This window comes from Taudactylus pleione, unplaced genomic scaffold (assembly GCF_031769625.1).
Source record: "Taudactylus pleione unplaced genomic scaffold, aTauple2 ptg000977l, whole genome shotgun sequence".
In the NCBI taxonomy this organism is placed as follows: Eukaryota; Metazoa; Chordata; class Amphibia; order Anura; family Myobatrachidae; genus Taudactylus; species Taudactylus pleione.
Genome location: NW_028285378.1, coordinates 4,891,046 through 4,911,907, shown reverse-complemented (window position 1 = coordinate 4,911,907; position 20,862 = coordinate 4,891,046). Strand labels below are relative to the sequence as shown.

The window sequence follows — 20,862 nt, the reverse complement described above, 5'->3', positions numbered from 1 at the left end:
TGGGCATAGGCGGATTAACAGCAGAAGAACGAGCTGGTAGGCGTTCACCTCTTCCCCTACTAGCCCATCTTTCCCGGTGGCGAAGGTCAATTTTGATGCAGAGAGAGATAACGTCAGCGAAAGATTCTGGCAAATCTCTGGAGGCAAATTCATCCTTCATCCTCTCAGAGAGTCCATGAAGGAAGGACACTTTAAGAGCTTCCTCATTCCATTTTAATTCCGACGCCAGGGTCTGAAACTGGACTACATACTGCCCCACAGATCGTGTGCCCTGACGCACTCGGAGAAGGTCAGAAGACGCAGATGCAGAACGGCCTGGCTCATCAAAAATTCTCTTAAATGCTGAAACGAATTCCTCGTAGGTAGATACGATGGGGTCGGCCCGTTTCCATAAAGGGGAGACCCAGTCTAACGCTGCTCCTGTTAACAGTTAACATATGCCACTTTTGCCCGAGATGTGGGAAAGTTCTGGGGAAGACATTCAAATTGGACTTCACATTGGTTGATGAATCCGCGGCACCGCCTGGGATCACCGTCAAACCTTTCCGGAGTGGCTAACTGGAGTCGGGGTTTGGGGGTTGGAACCACCAGTGAAGGGACTGATGGAGAGGGTACAGGAGCTGCAGCCGGAGGAGCTGGGAGAATAGAAGCCAACGTGGATTGAATAAAAACCAGTTGCCTCGAGAGCTCCTGTAAATACTGAGCCACTTGTTGTTGTTGCGCCTCTTGGTTGTCCATCCGAGAGGTCAACTCTTGTAATGACCCAGTACCTTGGGATCCTGCAGCCTCCATTTGGCCTGAACAAACTGTCACGTCTGAGACTGGAGTAGAGGACGTGGAGGGCCTAAGTTGGGGGAGGAAGCGGAGACGAGGGGCCTGGATATATGTTCTCCTCATCCACAGGTCTTGAGTGTTGGCGAGACCTGGGCAAAGGTGCGGAGTCTAACCCACAGGATGGTGTTCGCCAGTGACCCCCTCAATTGGGATTTGGGCTTAGCTGCACCCCGTGAGCAGGTCGCGGTCCTTTGACCAGGTACCCAAGCCCTGCAGGGATAGAGACACAACACCCGTGGCCCAGAGAGGTTACGCCTGCTTAGGCACAAAGCAATACCCTAACCGTACAGTAATACACCTAGACACGAGGACCAAATATCAATAAGGATTTCAAGTGGAGAGCGACTCACGGTTACTTGAGAATTCACCAGAGACGTTTAAGGCACACAGGTAGAGATGGTAACACTGCTGCACGGATATTCACCAGAGACGTAAAGGCACACAGGTAGAGATGGTAACACTGTTGCAGGGATATTCACCAGAGACGTAAAGGCACACAGGTAGAGATGGTAACACTGTTGCATGGATATTCACCAGAGACGTTTAAGGCACACAGGTAGAGATGCTAACACTGTTGCTGTAAGGAAAATAGGAACCTGGACTGGGAACTCACTAAGGCACGCTAGGAGACAACCATTGTTCAGGCAACTTCCTGTAACCTGTGGAACAGTTATATACCCAGGGGAACCCTTAGACAGGTGCACAGCATCAGCTGATCACAGACCTATCAGGAAGGAGGATACAGTCACATGGGCCGACTGTCATGGCGGCGCCCATGTCCGGACTTGCGATGCCAGACACCAGCCCACCAGGAAGCCACTGCATGCGGGGAGAATGCTCAGCTTCTCCCCCGCCGTCGCGCAAGTTGCCCGTCCACCCAGGATGACAGGGGAAGCCGGCGGCGCAGTAAGCGGGAGCCGATCCCCGGCTGAGCCCTGACAGCCCCAAGAACAAGCAGGAACTGAAGACATTTGCAGTAGAGGCCTGGCAGAGCATCACCAGGGAGGAAACCCAGCGTCTGGTGATGTCTATGCGTTCCAGACTTCAGGCTGTAATTATCTGCAAAGATTTTGCAACAAAATATTAAAAAGTGAAAGTTAGATTTAGGATTGTTTAGTTTGTCCCGTTACTTTTGGCCCCTTAAAAAGTGGGAGGCACATATACAAACCATTGTAATTCCTACACCGTTCACCTGATTTGGATGTAATTACCCTCAAATTAAATCTGAAAGTCTGCAGTTAAAGCACATCTTGTTTGTTTCATTTCAAAGCCAATGTGGTGGTGAATAGAGGCCAAAATATGAAAATTCTGACAATGTCCCAATATTTATGCACCTGACTGTATATTTTACACTTATTGATTACTCCCACACATCTATACTTTACACTGCACTGTCACTCTTTTTCCATTTTCGTGTGATGCCCTGGGCTGGATGTTTTTTGGGGTGCACTGCGCCCTGGACGTGAACCACTTAGTGTCAGGGACTGCTAGTGACAGAGAAGCCGTGACGAGGCCTAGCAGCTTCCCATGTATTTGCAAATGCATGCAACTAATATCTCTGATTTCTATTACCATATAGTGTTCATATATTGTCGCTAGTATAATTCAGTGTGCTGAGGAACAATTGGGGGTTAAAACCCCCCTCTCTTTTGTATGCTTTAGAAACGTGGGATACCCATGTGAGGTATCAAGCTGAATGCCCAGGTAAGAGGCATCAGGTTTTTGAAATATACAAGATACTGTAGGGATTAGAAGTATTTTTGTTGTGTTGTGAGGTAGGATTAGCTTTAAAGTATATTTCAGAAATGCAAGTGGTTAAAGCAAGAGTTTTAATTGGCTTGAATTGTTTACAACAATCATCTAAGCTTGCGATAAATAGTACCAACGAAAGCAAGTGATTGGCCCGGCTCACAGACAAGAAATTGTAACTGAGTGACTGTATCAGTCGTTAACAGGGTGTGTTAGGGACCACGCTGGAAAAGCACCTTAAACGTTGGCTTGGTGCTCCCAGTTGTGAAAAGCCGAGAACACGTCGCTAAAGTAACATGAGCCCATGGACGCGAACAGCGGTCTGTTTGCATATGGCAGGAATAATATTTTCCTCCATGGGAGCAAAGCAGACGCGGCTGGGGCAAATTGTGACCGATGTGCAGGTCGAATTAGAACCAGTAGGTTCGGCACGGTATATTATGCACAAAAATGGTGCAACACTGGAATGTGATAAGTGGATGATACTGACTGCAAAATGTGTGAAACCAGTTCCTAGAGTTGGTAGCTTTGACCCAGAAATATTGAGCTCAGTTAAAGATAAGATTTATACGGTAAGATCGCTGAAGTGGCAACTTAAACATAATATTTGTTTGAATATGTGGCTACATGAAGGCAGTATATGGTGCCAAAAAAAATCACACATACTGGTATAAACAAACAGATGTAGTTTGTTACAAAAGTCGCAAGCGCACCACCTCTGCCATATGCAGATGATGGCCTGATAAAGTTATATGTAATTGTGTCCGGTGTTGGAAAAAAGAAAAATATGATGAGTTTGATGAAGATAATGAACCTGATTAAATCTCTGCTGTTTCTCATATCATCCAGTTACAGGAAGGTTTCTACTCCAGTGGCCAGAGTTGAGGATCATGAAGTGCTCTCAGATTTTAATAAGCCCAGGAGCGTTCATGCTAGTGAAACAATAGTCCCTGCAATTAGCATAAACAATAGTGAACCTGCAGGACTACACCCTGTACGCACAATAGCTGTTCCTAATGGTAAGCCTGATGTAGCTATGCATTGTCCTTAGATCTGAATTACGGTCAATTATTACTGAATTACCAAATCCTAGGAAAGAGCTAACAAATTGTCAAAAAATGTATTAAGGATTTGGGTAATGCCCATGAACCCACAAATAAAAAAAATTGAAGAGGAATCACAGTAGATACCCTTAGGGAATCAGCTATTGACCATGATAAAAATATAATCAAGAGAAAGGAAATGCAAAGTGAAAAATTAATGACTGAGTATACAGGCCCTGCAGAAACAGCATCCACAGCAGCAAAGGTACAGTGGTCGGTATGGTAAGGAAAGATAGCCACAGTCAGGTAACTGTTACACATGTGGACAAACAGGACATATGGCCAGGAAATGTAAATTGGGACAGTATAAGAAGAGAAATAGAGACTCAGGTTATTTTCAGGTACATGGGAGAAATTACCCTACACATAATCAGGAACAGGGTAAATGGCCTAGAAGGGATCAAGGATTAGAAAGAGGCCCGCCATATGGGAATTATTCAGAGAATACCCAAGTACCTGATGCTACATACCAGAGACAAGCACAAATGATAGCCACAAATGCTACACGTGAGTATGTCAATAACTCTTGAAGTTTAGGCATACTTGCCTACTCTCCCGATTTGGTCGGGAGCCGCCCGAAAATCGGGTGCCGCTCCCGGCCTCCCGGGAAAGGTAGGCAAGCCTCCCGGTCCCCGGCGATCTATCTGCCCCCCCCCCCCGCGAGTACAGTATAATCCCCAGCAGCGGGAGGGGGGGGGGGGCGGTGACGCGATTCGCGCTGAATCACATCATAGTGACCCCGCCCCCTGCTTCACAATGCCATTTATCTCGGCATTATGAAGAGGGGGCGGGGCCGCGATGACGCGATCGCGCTGTCACGCCCATGCCCCGCCCCCATTTTTCGAGTCATTTTCTGGGCCACGCCCCCTTTTGATGTGGTACGCCCCCCTGCTGAGGACGTCCGACAGCTCCCTCCCGGAAGGAGGGAGCTAGGAGTCGGCAAGTGTGAGTTTAGGTCATACCTGTATGCTACAGCCAGTTAGATTGACAGAAAACCTCAATGATGAACTTAATGTTTCTGGATCTAATCAAACTTTTATTGTAGATAGAGGGGCGACCAGATCCTTAATAACTCTATATGTATCCATCCTTAATAATAATATAATACTAAAATAATTATAGAATTTCTTGCAAGCAGGACACATTATAAGGATAAGCTACAGTCATGTCGGTCAAAGGAGAAATATTTGGGACATGTCTGACCCAGGAGACGAGACACTTGACACCAGACAAGATATAGGAAAGACACAGTATAAGGGCGTGATCTAATGTTATATGCACACTCTGCTGTATCTGCTCATTCTAAATTTGACACAAACGAGCACAAGATGGAAATTGTCCCTTATGGCATCATCAAATAATAACCATCAAAAGATGTAATATGCTAAATCCTGTAATTTTTTTACCATATGTAGCTCATAAGATACAAAGGGTGGAGAGTGAAGAGGATTTAGTAGTTACACAGATAAGCATGATTGCATGGAACATTTATATCAGTTTGATTTCATATATATAAAGTTGGGGTCCTATGACAGATAAGAATCATGTTTTATGCTTATGACAAACAACCAGTACACCATTGGCACATGCACGACATATACAAAGGCTTTTGACAGCCATACAACTATCAGGAGAGGTAGCATCATTAAGTGTAATGCACACACATATGACAGAGACCCAGTATCACTTGGCAACAGTAAGGTAGATGAAGCCGCAAAGAGGGCAGCAGGCCTTCCTGTAAATACAAGTGTTAATAAGATAATGATGTTTGAAGTGTACAGAAACTAACTGAAATGCAGGAAAAGGCCATCTGGAAGGTGACGGAATGTGGTCAGGAGTCCTCGGGACTCTGGAAGGATGGACAAGGTAGGCCAGTAGCCAAGACATATCTTCCAAGCCTAGTAGAGGCTGCACATGGTCTGACTCATCTGGGTAAGGAAGGCATGTGTAAACTTGTGGGTGCATTTTGGTGTGCACCAGGATTCTCTTCACAGGCTGTTAAGAGAGCAATGTTCTGTCTTACTTGCTTGAGAAAGAACACTGGGAAAACAATACGGAGCCATCCAATATTAATCCTACAGAGGAACTTCTTCAGGTAATACAAATCGACTTCATCCAATTACCACCCTGCAGGTATTTAAAGTATGTATTAGTTTAAATTGACATTTTCTCTAACTGGACAGAAGCCTATCCAGCTGCCTCTAAGACTGCTGTTTTTATTGTTCAGGAATTTGTGTGTAGATTTAGTATTCCCAAAGTGATTGAAAGTGATCGAGGTACTCATTCTACTTGTGAAGTTTTCCAGAACATGTGTAAATGCATGGGTATTGATAGCAGGTTGCACACTCCCCATAGGCTCAAGGCTAGTGGACGGGTGGGGAGAGAGTTGATGGGACTATTAAAAACAAACTGAGCAAAGCAATGGTTGAAACTGGGTTAGCGAGGCCACAAGCATTGCCACTAGTCTTGCACAGCATCAGGACCACTCCAGAGCCACCTCTTAACTGGTCACCTTTTGAGATACTTTTTGGTAAACAACCCCATGTGATGACAGATCCTCAAGAAGATTTAAAGTGCAACAATGAAGTGACTGTTCAGTACCTCATAAAAATGAGTAAGCACTTGAGGAAGCAACAAAAGAACTTGAAATTATTGTCTCCTGAGATGCCAGAAGCAAACTGCCATGAGATTGAGCCTGGAGAATATGTTATGATCCGAAACTTCTTACATTCAGTTTGTTTATAGTAGACAGGTGGGAAGGACAGTACCAGGTTTTGATAACCAGCACTACAGCCTTGAAGGTAGTGTCGAAGCTGGATAATTGGCTGAGACAGGATCGGTTTAAAAATTAGATCTGCGTGACGCCATTTTGTGAATGGCAAAGAGACGCCATTTTGCGAATGGCCACCCAGCGCCATTTTAGTGAAACTCGCCATTTTAAGTACATACGGCGATGCTATTATTTAGCCTCGTGCGATTCCCACGCAATAGAAAGACGCTAAAAGTCCTCACCACATAAATACAGACAGTCGCTAAAACATATAAACTAATTATCCCTACAAAACACGTACCATAATGTACTCCACAAAACACATAGTCGCACAACGCAAACTAGCGTCTTTTCCCAATTCCCCAATACTTACACACTGCACACTTACATGAAAGGTTCCCTAGTATTAAAGTGTAATATTCAAGGTTTATTCAGTGATTATTAATGCTGTGTAATAAAGGTTATTTGATAGCTAAGGTTTAGTACATGGTAAGCAGACCGTGTCTGGTGTTGTACTGATCCACTGTGTCTCCACAGATTTCTGGTACCATCGGTGAGAAGATGGGAACCTGCATCTGCAAACTATGGACCTTAGAGAGTTAAAACATTAAAATGTACTGTGTAATGTTAGCAGCTTAGATTAGCATGCAGCGGGAAGGACACAAAGGGCGGTTGGAGGCTGTTTGTGTCCATTTGAAATTGTCCAAAAAACTATCCTGTAACAGAAACACCTTTAAGAAGAACCAATGGAATCATGCCAAACTTGTCTATTGTATTGCCTATCCCTGCAAGAGTATATATGTGCGCTCTCTGACTCCAGTTGGTAGTCTTCTTGCAGAGCTGTTGACGGAGGTTTCTAATGCTGATGCCGGTATCTGGACCTAGAGTGCGTGCGTATATAACAACTGTACCTTGGGTCTGTATGATTTATTTGCGCTAATTGTCTTTAGATCACAGCGTGTAACCATCTGTTTTTATGTTGAATAATAACTTTTTGTGCTTTGGAAACACATTCAAAGTCTGAAGGCATTTATTGACTGTGCGACTTATTACGCTAAATTGCGACAATTCTAGAAGGTATAGGCAGGAGTTTTTTGCCTTGATAAAGCTGACTCACAGCAAAATGCGCGTTGGCATGCCCGCTGTGTGCACCACATGTGTTGTACACTAACAAATACTATATGTCAAATATGAAATTAATTAATAAGTTTGCACCATGTTATTTTGACTTATAATGAGTTAAAATGGGTGTGTAGAAACTCCGTCATTTATTACCGATCTGTGCCTTTCAACATTGTGTCTGTGTGCTATATTATCTACAGCACAGCTACAACAGCAGTAGCTTACTTACCTGCTAACTCTAATATATATGATGAATAGTTCCACAGGATGCTGGTTTCAATACTAATATCCAGCAAGATGACTGTGATATTCTATTATTGAGCCCACTCTCAATTTATATGATACTCACTATATGGGGTTTTGATGACCTAAACACACACATATATCAAAAAAGCATTAAGTATTATAGGATATCGAAGTAGTATGTGAGTAATTAATCTCCTATAATAGTGAGGTCTTTAGACTGTCCGGATATAAGGACAACTATGTGAATATACTCATAATTGATAAGTGCTTGCATTTAAACATCGAGGGAGTATATAATAAATCCCTTATAACAGTAAGGCTCTTCAGATTGCCCAGATATAAGGTCATATGTGAAAAGACTTATGACCAATACATGTCTGTATATTAATTACAGTATACGATCTCACAATCCTACAATTATAATAATTACCATAAGAGAGTGGTTTTCCAGGATAATAAATCCACTCAACTGAGTTGCTATTTTTTACTTAAGCAAGTGACACAGAGATTGAGAGTTTCACCCATATTTGGACTCAAGAATTAAAATACGGTCACACAGCAAGGGTTCTCCTTTTTATTATCACCAATTTCTATTATTTTCACATTTTCATATTATTATTTTTCTCTACTTTTAACCTCTATTTCGCTGGTCATGTCCCATGTGGGGGGCATTTTAGTGCATATCTAATAAAGATTGATTTTTATTTTCTATTACATTTGTTGTGCGCCATACCATAGACATTCTTTTCTTTTCCCCTCCTTTTTGAGGTCAGGATGATAGGCAGGATTTAGAAGGTATAGGTAGGATCGCACAGAGGTTTAAATTAGGTATCGATAGTTGGGGGCTCGCAGTGTTAATCATGCCACGGGTCACTCGGTAATGCTCGGAAGCGATCTCTCAACAAAAGGGTGGTTGTGCCTAGCAGGAGAACGCATTGTGCTTTCGGAATCTGTTACCACTGTTGTTGCTGAGAGTGCGCTACCTGTTATTGTGACTTTAGGAGCGCTGATTGAGAATCCAGGGACGAGGGAGAAAAAAGTTTGTTTTCCTTCATCGATAGTTTTTTTTGTATTTTGTTTCATGTGTTAAAAAGGGGAAGTCACCTTATTGTGTATGCGGGTAAGTCGCAGTATAGTGTAAAAGTCATAATACGTGTTGTGTAGTAGTCGCATTATTGTGTGTGCGACTAGTAGCACAATAGCGTATACATATTTCCGGTAGTGCTGCCACGTGTTTTAAACAAAGCCGTTGAGATTACATTATCAAGTGTTGCCAATAGCTGGGTTAACGTGTATTTTTCTGCGCAGGAAAAAATTGTGTAACAGTGAGCATTTGTTGGTTTAGAGTGTAACATGGTTCCTAAATGTTAAGGGTATCGTAGGACCCTTAAGTGCTAGGCGTAAGGAGCGGCCTAGTGACTCGGTAGCAGCTTACCGTTTACTATACACAAAACAGGAGTATGGCTTGTTATCTTTGTTAGGGTTCAGCTCTCAGTGTGATTACAGTATTCAGTAATCAGGGTTATTTGAGCACTGTAATTGAACCGCATAGTTTTGGCTAAACTGTGATTGTGAACTGACGAGAGGGTGGACGAAATCAACTGGAAAACAAAGGGTAAGTATTACCCCCTAGCAGTTGAAAAGTAGTCAAAAAGGGATTTCTGCGTGGAAGCAGCTTCTTCCATAGGGGAGTGGAGGCATCTAGAGGTCCTCCATAGGGTTTGTGGATACGCCCTGTTTCAAAGACGTCCACAGGTAAGTGAAAGTGTCTTGAGTGTCTTTCACCATTTTAAATCTTTATTGAAAAACGTAGGGGTTGTTCCAGGATGGGAGCCACGTAAACAGTAGAGATGTTAGACAATGATGTGCTGCTAATGGAAACGCCATTTGGGTCGGCACGCCGTATTATGCATACTAAGTACGGCGCTTATGCAATTAGGTACTGTGATGTATGGTTTAAGATGACGATGAAGAGTGTTAGACCGTTTCCCAGAATTGGTAGCTTAGATAAGGATATATTGAACAATGTCCGAGATCACATCAGTCTGGTGCGTTCTCGAGTGAAAAAGGTAAAATATAACGAATGTTTAAAATTATGGCAGCATAAAGGGGATGCGTGGCTTAAAGGTGTGCAAACAACGCAGCGTCGCGAGCACGATACCAGAAAGTACATCCGCAGCGCTAAACTGCGGTGGTGCGCATCACGAGATAACGCGCACGTGCAGCAAGGTAGCGTTGTGGAAAGTATTGCCAGTGGTTAAAGCGCACCACCGCCGCCCTATGCGGATGGGGGTGCAGGTACAGTTGTTGAAAAAAAAACATAAAAATTTAACAAGTAATTTGTACCCTCTCTTAACCATAAGGAAAATGTTTATGATGCGGATGAAGAGCCTATTGTTATGTCTGCCATTTCCCACGCTGTACACATGTTAGATGCTCTACCACATAGCAATAATAGACTAAACTCCCAGCCAGGTAATAAGGTCAAAAGTAGCAGTGAGGCCGGTCTGCATCCTATCCGGACAATAACTGTTCCGAATGGGAATTCGGATGCGAACGGTGTAGTGCCCACAAGGGAAGTAGCAATGCATTGTCCTTGGATAAGAGCGGAGCTAAATTCCATAATGAAGGATTTCCCCGATCCTAAAAAGGAATTAGCCAAATGTCAAAGATTTTTGAAAAATTTGGGTAGTTCTCACGAGCCAACCAATAAAGGTTGGCGAGTGGTGTTAAGGGCTTGTCTTCCACGCAATACCGACGTGACAAAATTTATCACGGATTGTGTATTGGATGGAGAAGTTCCCTTAACAAACGAAGTTAACCAAGGTAACATTTCCCGCATTGTAACTCAATTGGGTATATATTTTCCAGTAATAGTTAACTGGAGCAAAATTTTCACCATTAAACAAAAAGAGAGTGAATCTGCAGAGGATTATTGTAACCGAGCTCTGCAGGCTATCGCCCAGTACACTGGGTTAGAAAATATTGAAGATAGCACTCATCACAGGGGAATTATTGTCACTGTACTTATGGGTGGTCTAAAACAGAACCTAAAGACCCGGGTTCAGACCTCGCAGCCTGGCTGGAGGGGAGTCACTGTAGACACCCTCATAGAATCCGCTATTGAACATGATAAGAACATTTCTAAAAAGAGAGAGACCCAGAGCAAGAAACTAATGGCTGTTAGTATTCAAGCTCTAGAAGGAATGACGGTAACATCACAGCCAGCAGACACACCTGCACCTACACCTGAACCTGCACAGCTACACGTCCTCACTAATCCTACACCACCGCAAACACCGCCCTACCCCACTTATCACACACAACAACTCCCATACTATCCACAACCACCATATCTCCCTCAATATCCTTACCCATACCCACCACCTTTCCCTCCTGCTCAACCCACACAGCAATCCTTTCATCCACCTCACTCATGAAAGTGCTTTAATTGCAATCAACCGGGACATGTAAGTAGGAACTGTACGGCAAATAAGGTAGGACCCCCTAACCAGGGAGTACCTGGATATCCCCATAAGGGATATACACAGAGACCAGCAAATGTCCAGCAGACACCAGCTCCAATTGTGGCCGTTAATGCTTTATTGGAGAGTGTGAGTCAATGCTAGGGGTCAGGTCATACCTGTACTCTACAGATAGTCAGGTTAACGGGAAGTACTAGGAAAGAACCGGTAATGATGGTTGATGTAGCTGGTACTAAATATCCTTTTCTTGTAGACACAGGGATGACTAGGTCAGTGATAAAATCTCACGTTAATTTACAGGTAATCAAGGAGACAGTACCAGCAATGGGTGTAACAGGTAAAGTGCAACATTAAGCTTTAACAAAATCCACAGAGGTAACTATCGGGCCACTGTACACCAGGCATTCTTTTCTCTTTGCAGCAGCGGCTCCTACTAACCTACTGGGAAGGGATTTGTTATGTAAGATGGGATGTGTCATATATTGTACCCCTGATGGTGTATTTTTAGATATCCCAGAGAGAGTTACGCATGAGGTGAGGGATATGTTGGACACTCCCCAAAGGATAATGTATCACTCTACCGGTTTAAGTGAAAATCCATCTCAGGTAGATCAAATGTTATCCCAAATTCCAGATTCACTTTGGACCAAGGATGGACAGGACACTGGATTTAAGGCAAACGTAAGTCCCATAATAGTAAATATAAAAAGCGGTAGGCAAGCTCCAAAAATTCCCCAGTACCCATTAAAACAGGAGGTAGAATTAGGGGTTTAACCAATAATTGAGCGATTGTTACAGCAGGGAATTTTAGTTTGTAAAGCTAGTGTAGCCAACAGTCCCATCTTTCCTGAAAAGAGTGGTGGGAGGGGTTATAGGCTGGTACAAGACCTTAGAGAAGTTAATAAGGTGGTAGAGAGCCAATTTCCCATAGTGCCAAATCAGCTGTCATTCTCATGCAGATCCCACCAAATGCAACCCATTTCACTGTCATTGACCTCTGTTCTGCTATCTTCTCTGTGCCTCTTCATCCTGACTGTCAGTACCTATTTGCCTTTACATACAGTGGTGTACAATACACATGGACACGATTGCCCCAAGATTTCATAGACAGCCCCAGTATCCTTTACCAGGCCTTACACGACTGTTTACAATCTTTTCAACCTGACAATGGATCTATTCTAATACAATATGTGGACGATTTATTGTTATGTTTTGATTCGTTTATGTCATGTTTAAATGATACTAAACTTTTTTTGCTTCATCTCTCGCAAACAGGACACAAACTACAGCCATGCCAGTCCAGGGTTAAACATTTGGGACACTGCCTAACTCAGGGGTTACGACATCACACAAACAACAGAATCCAAGGCATACAGAACATGACACTGCCGCAGAACCAACAGCAAATTCGTACCTTCTTGGGAATGTGTGGATACTGCAGAATGTGGATCCTAGGTTTTTCTATTCTGGCCTTGCCATTACAGGACTTAGGGCCTGATTCAGTCCCGGTCACGAGCGCTGAGCGCTCGCGACCGGGTCGATGGTGGCCCAGAGTGCATGCGCACGACGGAGCCGGCTCCGGCAACGGATAATCCGTCGCTCCAGGTCTCGCACCAAAGGGCGCATGCTCTCAATGTTGAGTGACAGCATGCCCCCTTTGGTGGGCGGGCCGGGGGGTGGCTGCCCAAACGGAGGTGTTCCCATGGGCCGGCCCCACTGACATCACAACTGATGTCAGTGGAAAGATTCCGGCTCTGTTAGAGCCGAAATCTCTCTGGGGCTTGCAGCAACGAGACCCTACCACAAGGGTCTCGTCGCAAGCCCGATGGTCGCGATGGTCTTGACCATCGCGACCATCATGGCCGCTCGCAATAGCTGTGGGTGGTCACCCACAGCTATGCGAGCGGCCAGGAGGCCGTTCTTAAAAAAAAAAAAAAAGATTGGCCCTGATTCAGAGTGAGCGCTCTGTCAGAGTGTCCGGCTCTGAATCAGGGCCTTAGTCTCTTCCACAGAGCCCGTCCTTGTCATACACACACAGAGGAATCAGAGCAGTCTTTCCTTAATCTTAAGGAGAGTCTGACAAGAGCACCTGCATTGGGAATACCTGATTATGAAAAACCTTTTGATTTGTACTGTACGGAAGCTGATGGGTGTGCAGCATGTGTCCTCACACAAAAGCATGGTGATGACAGTAGGCCCGTAGCATACTACAGTGCACAATTGGACACTGTGGCAAGATCACTCCCAACGTGTTTAAGAAGTATAGCAGCAACTGCTCTATTGGTCAGTAAGAGTGAGGATGTAGTACTAGGCCATGATATTATTGTCTATACTCCCCGTGCTGTATCTGCTTTGCTAAACTCTGCCCAAACCAGACATGTCTCCTCAGCGAGATTCACAAAATGGGAACTAGCCTTAATAGCACCTGCAAACATCACCATCAAAAGGTGCAGTACGTTAAATCCAGCTACGTATTTACAATATGTGCAACATGATGCACAAAGGGTGGAGAGAGGTTAGCCGCTGGCAGCAGGTGAGTTCTGCAGGTATATTGATGCACATGATTGTATGGAATATCTGAATCAGACCTCTACTGCAAGACCTGAAATTCGGGATACACCTTTAGAAAATGTAGATGTGACATTTTACACGGATGGGAGTTGTCATAGACAGACTGACACTGGAGAGTTATGTACAGGTTACGCTGTTGTAAATGACGAAGACATTATAGAAGCCGAACCTTTAGGACCACCACACTTGGCCCAAGTGGCGGAACTGGTGGCACTAAAGAGAGCGTGTGAATTAGCGAAAGATAAATCTGCTAATATCTATACTGACTCTAGGTATGCCTTCGGAGTAGTATACGATTTCGGTGCCTTATGGCATCTGAGAAAATTTATGACAGAAGCAGGCACACCAATAGCACATTCCAAACATATGAAAGGACTACTAACAGCAATCCAATTGCCAAAAGCAGTGGAAGTAATAAAGTGTAAAGCCCATACATGTGAAGATGATCCGGTGTCACTGGGCAACAACAGGGCAAACGAAGCTGCAAAATGGGCAGCAGGGTTAAAAATTAATGTACCAACTGAACAAATCATGACTTTCCAAACAATTGATATGCTGAAATTAATTGAGATGTAAAATATGTGTTCTACCCAGGAAAAGTCAGTCTGGAGGTCCAAGGGATGGGGGCCAGAGTCCTCTGTACTCTGGAGGGACGGACAAGGTAAGCCAGTGGCTCCCAAGGCGTCCTACCCAAGGCTGGCTGAGGCAGCGCACGGTCTGACTCATTTGAGAAAGCAAGGTATGTGCTAATTGGTGAGAGCATACTGGTACGCACCGGGTTTTTCTTCTGAAGCGGAAAACAGAGCAATGTCCTGTCTGACCTGCTTGAGGAAAAACATTGAGAAAACGATCCCTACCAAACCATCTCACATTCCTCCGACCAACGGACCTTTCCAGGTAATACAAATTGATTTAATCCAATCACCACCCTGCAGGAATCTCAAGTATGCATTAGTGTGCACTGATGTGGTTTCCAATTGGGTTGAGGCATACCCAGCTACCACTAATACTGCTGCATTCACTGCCAAGAAAATTGTTCAGTAGTTTGTGTGCAGATACGGTATACCTAAAATTATCGAGAGTGATAGGGGTACTCATTTCACAGGTGATGATTTTCAAAATATGTGTAAGCTGATGGGTATTAATAGTCGACTTCACACCCCCTACCGACCGCAAGCCAGTGCCACGGTGGAGATGATGAACGGTACTATTAAAAACAAAGTAAGTAAAATCATGGCAGAGACTGGACTAGGATGGCCAGAAGCACTACCGTTGGCCCTGCATAGCAAAAGGACCACTCCTAGACCCCCTCTAAATCTGTTCCCCTTTGAAATACTGTTTGGTACACAACCTCATTTGATTATAAGTCCGCAGGAGGATTTGAAAGGTAACAACGAGGTAACTGTAAGGTATCTTATATCAATGAGTAAACAGTTAAAACAGCAACAGCAGAAACTGAAATTGTTGTTCCATGATATGCCTGAAACAAACTGTCATGATGTTGAACCAGGAGAATATGTTATGTTCAGAAATTTCATGCGTTCAGGTAGTTTGAATGATCGTTGGGAGGGTCCGTATCAGGTGTTGCTGACGAGTACCACATCTTTGAAGGTGGCGGAGAGAGATACCTGGGTCCATTCCACTCACTGCAAAAAGGTCAACCAACCAGTGGAGAAACAAGGCGGAGACGAGGCTGATAAAGTGGACCTGTCGATCGCGAGTTTGTTCCGGGAGGATTAAAAGGTGGTAGTGAGATACCTGAGCTAAAGAAATTTGCAAGCCCTTGCTGCGGCAATGGACTGGTCTGCTATGTTCATTTTTATATTATCTTCCAGAGTTTCCATCATCCTGGTTTTTTCGGTGATTTCTGGTTTCTGTGACGGGGGACCGATAGAGGAGATGGGAGCTGATGGCAGAATTGATGGAGTAGAGTCGAAAGGAGGAGTGCTATGCCAATCAGGGGAGTGTTTGACCAATCTTCGTACTGTAATTGTTAAGAGATCTGCTATTTTGGATACTCAGAGACCGTGTGAAGGTCTATCGTCTGAGGATTACCGTATGTGTGAGTTCTGTGGGTCCGTAATTGATGAGAGATGCATCCAACGGTGTCAACCCAAGTATAATCAGTATTGGGGTGGGTATCCTTTAGAGGATTATCACACCATGGTAGGCAAAATATTGAACCAAACAGACTGTTGGGTGTGCTCTCACAAGGACAGCATAATGTAGGATTAGTGCCCTTCCCGTTAAATATCTCTGAAATTCTAGAATTACAAAAAGGGAAGACACTGGATGGAAAATTTCTTAATACCAAACCACCCCATTTTAAACTCCACCAGTACCAAGTAGATGAAACACTTTTATGTTTAAACATCACCAACTCCAATGAACCAGGAAGTTGGGAGGTGACTGGGAATAATCAGACGATGAACTTCTCACAAAGAACTGACCATGAGCATATGAATTATGAACTGTTACGCAAAATTAGGTCAGGTGGAAGACACTTCCGGTATAAATATACACTGAGTTCCACCAAAGAAATGGTTGGTAGAATACCAGAAGGGTACTGTGCTAAGGTTATACAACCAGAAACATGTATTTGCCAGATGGGAGAATGTGAGACAGGATTATTTGTGATGGAAATGTGTCTAATGATCATGATGCATACTATTCCTTATGTTCTCCCCGTGATGTATATTTTATATGTGGAAAGAAAGCGTATAAGTGGCTCTCTCCGAGTTCCGAAGGTTTGTGTTATCTGGGAAGAGTAGTCCCAGAAGTTATGACCCTCACACATGATGAAATGCTTGGTATTCATAAAAACACACCATCACCGTATCTTCACACACAGTATGAACACAGAGGCAAAAGAAATATGATACCTGGTGACGTGCACAAAGCCACACAGTTAATTATTGAGACAACTGACTTTCAAGTTTTGGTAGCACTGGATCCCACCAGGATCGCTCGGGGTACACTAAATTTTAGATATATCTAAGATCTTGCTAAATTAATAGATAATATCACCAAGATGTATGATGACACATTCAGGTATACAGGTAGGGAATTGCTAGCATACAAAAAAGAACTGGTGCAACACAGATTAGTATTAAATTATTTAACAGCTGTCACTGGAGGGTATTGCATAACTTTGGCCACCCAATTTCGAGTAAAGTGTTGCACTTACGTCACAAATGATACCAGCGACCCCAAGGAGGTGATAGACCGCAAGATGGATGAAATTCTGCAGCTAAAATGGGAATTTCCGAAGAACCATAATGCTTCAGTGGCTGAAGTAGAGGAATGGGTTTCATGGTTGAATCCAGTGAAATGGTTCTCAGGCCTAGGAGAGTGGGCCCAGGAAATGATTGCAAGCATAGGTAAACTCCTGATCCTCATACTGGTTATCATCATAGTAATTGGCATGTGTCAGGTGTGTTCCTACTGTATTGAAGTGTGGAAAATGTAAAGATAAGGTAAACCGGAAGAATGAAATTATGATGGTAGTCAGTAGTGACAATATGAATACTGAGGTAAATGTAGAACTGCATTACAACCCTGAACTAGGAAATACCATCGTATAATGTATTATATTTAGACATGCATAAAATGTATTATTAAAAATGTTATTTTAAAACACCTTAAATAATGTAAGTCCCTATTACCCCCCTCAAGATTTCCTTTATAGGACTGGTGCATCCCCACATCTTTCCCATGATCTCCCAAGATCTGTGGTGTGCGTATAAGGGTGGTTTTATGTCCCCCCCCCTAGAGACACATTATTGATAGATTAAGAACCACCTTGTGCCATCCCATAATATAACATTAAAAATGATATGTCATAATGTAAGCCTAAATTAATTTTAAAATCAGATTATGAAAGCATGTTGTTTGCTATCAAAGGGTGGACTGTCGAAGCTGGATAATTGGCTGAGACAGGATAGGTTTAAAAATTAGATCTGCGCAATGCCATTTTGCGAAAGGCAATGAAACGCCATTTTGCGAATGGCCACCCAGCGCCATTTTAGTGAAACTCGCCATTATAAGTACATACGGCGATGCTATTATTTAGCCTCGTGCGATTCCCACGCAATAGAAAGAAGTTAAAAGTCCTCACCACATAAATACAGACAGTCGCTAAAACATATAAACTAATTATCCCTACAAAACACGTACCATAATGTACTCCACATAACACAGTCGCACAACGCAAACTAGCGTCTTTTCCCAATTCCCCAATACTTACACACTGCACACTTACATGAAAGGTTCCCTAGTATTAAAGTGTAATATTCAAGGTTTAGTCAGTGATTATTATGTTGTGTAATAAAGGTTATTTGTTATCTAAGGTTTAGTACATGGTAAGCAGACCGTGTCTGGTGTTGTACTGATCCACTGTGTCTCCACAGATTTCTGGTACCAACGGTGAGAAGATGGGAACCTGCATTTGCAAACTATGGACCTTAGAGAGTTAAAACATTAAAATGTACTGTGTAATGTTAGTAGCTTAGATTAGCATGCAGCGGGAAGGACACAAAGGGCGGTTGGAGGCTGTTTGTGTCCATTTGAAATTGTCCAATAAACTATCCTGTAACAGAAACACCTTTAAGAAGAACCAATGGAATCATGCCAAACTTGTCTATTATATTGCCTATCCCTGCAAGAGTATATATGTGCGCTCTCTGACCCCAGTCGGTAGTCTTCTTGCAGAGCTGTTGACGGAGGTTTCTAATGCTGATGCCAGTATCTGGGCCCATAGCGCGTGCGTATATAACAACTGTACCTTGGGTCTGTATGATTTATTTGCGCTAATTGTCTTTAGATCACAGCATGTAACCATCTGTTTTTATGTTGAATAATAACTTTTTGTGCTTTGGAAACACATTCAAAGTCTGAAGGCATTTATTTACTGTTCGACTTATTACGCTAGATTGCGACAATTCTAGAAGGTATAGGCAGGATTTAGAAGATATAGGTAGGATCGAATAGAGGTTTAAATTAGGTATCGATAGTAGCCGAAATAGTTACTTGGATACACGCCACCCACTGCAATAAAGACAATAATAATGAGAATATTCCAGACCAAGCAGAGACTGAACCTGTTACACAGTCAATCGAGAATCTATTCCGTGAGACTTAGAGACAATTGCCATTAAACACCTGAAATCAAGATCCAGTAAAGATCTACTTCTACAGCATTGAAGACAACATTTCTTTTGGACTTTATGTCTCCTCTTATCTTTTTTTCCTCTCTCTCTCTTTTCCAAATTTTTGTTTTCCCCCAGGACAATCTATTTTTGAAAAGGTAATCAAGTGATGGAGAATGGGTTTGGTGGTGGTGCTGAAGGTGTGGAATCAGAGGAGAAATTTATAGAAAATTCGGTCCAACCTAATAGATCTGAGGAAACTTTGGGATTTTGAAACACTGTGGAGGGTTTGTATATATTTTGAGCCCATAACTGAAGAATAAAAAGGTCTATGTACGCATAACAGTGATTTGAAATAAGCAAACATCCTTTAGAGCAGTGGTTCTCAAACTCGATTCTAGGGACCCCACACAGGTCACGTTTTCCAGGTTACCCAGCAGGTGCACAAGTGTATTCATTACTCACTGGACACATTTTAAAAAGATCTACAGGTGGAGAGAATTATTTAACTTGTGATTCTGTGAGGAGAACTGGAAAACATGCACTGTTTGGGGTCCTGAGGACCAAGTTTGAGAACCTGTGCTTTAGTGGATTAGTATTTATTGGTGAAGGATAAAGAAATGTATGTATATTTTGAAATATTTAAATTGGTTCTATTAAGGAAATAAATGTGAATATATTTAGCCATACATATTTATATGCATAGTGAATGTTACACCAGACATCATAGAAAATTTACCACCAAATTTCCCAAGCATACTTTATAGGTTAGCTAAGTTCTCACATCTTACCAATGCTCCCTAGGTACGCGATAAAGGTTGTCACACCCTTTCCTCATGTACTCAATTGAATGATCGATGTCTGATTTGTGTTATTTATATATATATATATCTAACAAAATTTTATTTCTGGCTAAATGTCATAGGTTAACAAGGTATGATAGTGTTTTATGAACAATCAATTAGTTGAGTGTTAAAACTAGATATCTTGGATGAAGGCATTTTACTTATATAAGTTGCAAATAATGATAAGCCAATCTGATCGTATGAGATCTGATTGTATGCTATTGTGATTTATAATATTGCACCATTTCTTGGCCTTATTCTGTTCTGTATTCCAATAGGATAACGTTGGTAACCCTGCAGAAATTATCACACCATACGGTTTGGAATATCAATACAAAGCTCTTACTTTAAATATACATTAAGTATATTTATAATTTTACATAACTGTATATTTAAGTTTAGTCTTATTTTAATCAGCATTTATGTACTGTTTTATAGATAAATACTGTATCTCTGCTTTAAATATAAATGTAATATTATTGATGTAATGTTCTAGAACCTTGTATTTGTAGTTAAGCAATGTAATGTGCTGCCCCTGAAACTCAAATATTTCCCCTCACCCATGATACTGCAAGACAAAGAAAGTCCAGCATGGGATAGTCATCGGCGGGGCCCTCTGGCCTTATGAAGATCCGGCTGCACACACAAAGGAGAAGGAACTGACCTATCCAACGTCACGTGCCTGTACCCAATGATTTTATTTGCTAAGCACTGTTTGAATGTGAACTTATAAATTGTACTGCAGTGACCATTGGAAGTCAGTGCATTCAGCATTAAAGCCTTGTGTTGGCGCCAACTGCGCATGCGCATTGTAAGGGGCAGTACTTTGGAACTCCAAATAATCTGAGCAGACTTCACAATTATTTTACTTTAATATGGGTTGCAGAGAAGAGACTTCACTGGTGGCTTTTTTGTACAGTGTGGCATAATGTGCAAGGGGGGGTGGCATAATGTGTAAGGGGGTGTGGGCTTTACACTTTAGTACAGTGT

The 20,862-nt window shown here is 42.7% G+C and overlaps 1 protein-coding gene across 3 annotated transcripts in view; it reads right to left on the bottom strand.

The window, feature by feature from the left end:
* KALRN (kalirin RhoGEF kinase) overlaps positions 1-20,862 on the bottom strand; it is a 1,228,991-nt gene that overhangs the window by 929,822 nt on the left and 278,307 nt on the right. The gene's annotated exons all lie outside the window — the stretch shown is intronic.